Source organism: Dipodomys merriami, unplaced genomic scaffold, assembly GCF_024711535.1.
Source record: "Dipodomys merriami isolate MVZ:Mamm:240054 unplaced genomic scaffold, mDipMer1.0.p SCAF_784, whole genome shotgun sequence".
In the NCBI taxonomy this organism is placed as follows: domain Eukaryota; kingdom Metazoa; phylum Chordata; class Mammalia; order Rodentia; family Heteromyidae; genus Dipodomys; species Dipodomys merriami.
In genome coordinates this window covers 1,683-2,506 of record NW_027206384.1, presented here as the reverse complement: position 1 = coordinate 2,506, position 824 = coordinate 1,683, and the positions used below count along the sequence as shown (strand labels likewise).

The 824-nt window shown below is 29.4% G+C and overlaps 1 pseudogene; it reads left to right on the top strand.

Annotated features, from left to right (window-relative positions):
* Positions 1 to 351: 351 nt before the first annotated feature.
* LOC138818867 (U6 spliceosomal RNA) lies at positions 352 to 451 on the top strand (annotated as a pseudogene).
* Positions 452 to 824: the final 373 nt, after the last annotated feature.

Sequence of the window (824 nt, the reverse complement as noted above, 5' to 3'; positions counted from 1 at the left end):
TTTAGAAGTAACTTTTAAGAAGGCTTACTTTGAGTCCATTAGATCCACAAAGCTAACTCAGTTGATAAGTAAGTACTTGAAAAGCCATCACCTTTGGACTTAGCTATAAAGGCTTCAAAATATGATCAAATTTAAAATGAAAAAAACAAAATAGTCATTGACAGAAAAATGGCAAATGTGAGCAATCCACCAAACAATATAAGTTTTTTTCCACTATACACAGAAATTTAGAGAAATATGTTCAATAACATTTTTAGGAACAATAAGGGTTCATTGTTACAAATAGGCAACCAAGGATATATGCCTGTATAAAGACTGCATCATTAACTACTTAAACTTAGAGGATACTACATGCTTCAGCAGCAGGACTACCCAAATGACAACAATACAGAGATTCACATGGCTCTTGCACAAGGATCATATAAAAATTTGTGAAGCATTCCTTATTTTTCATTTTTCAGATGCAAGAAATAAAAAACAGTTATTAAAAAGTTGATTACAAAAATTCAAGGGTAACAACATATGTAATTCATAGAATTAAAGGTTAGTTTGACATCAGTGTTTACATCTTCACCTTAGAAAGGCCTTTACATAGCAAAACCTTTACAAACTTGAAATTAGATAACATTGTCATCTTATCCCAAAGAAATAAAATACTATAAGGACCTAGGGAAAAAAGGAATCTTAAATGTTTTCTATATGGAATGCAATTTGAATGGACACATTTAGTAATTAACCTATATATTATAAAACATGTAGAATTCAAAATATTATATCTAGGAGAGAAGGAAATAGATTATGGACATTATACAAACATAGATATA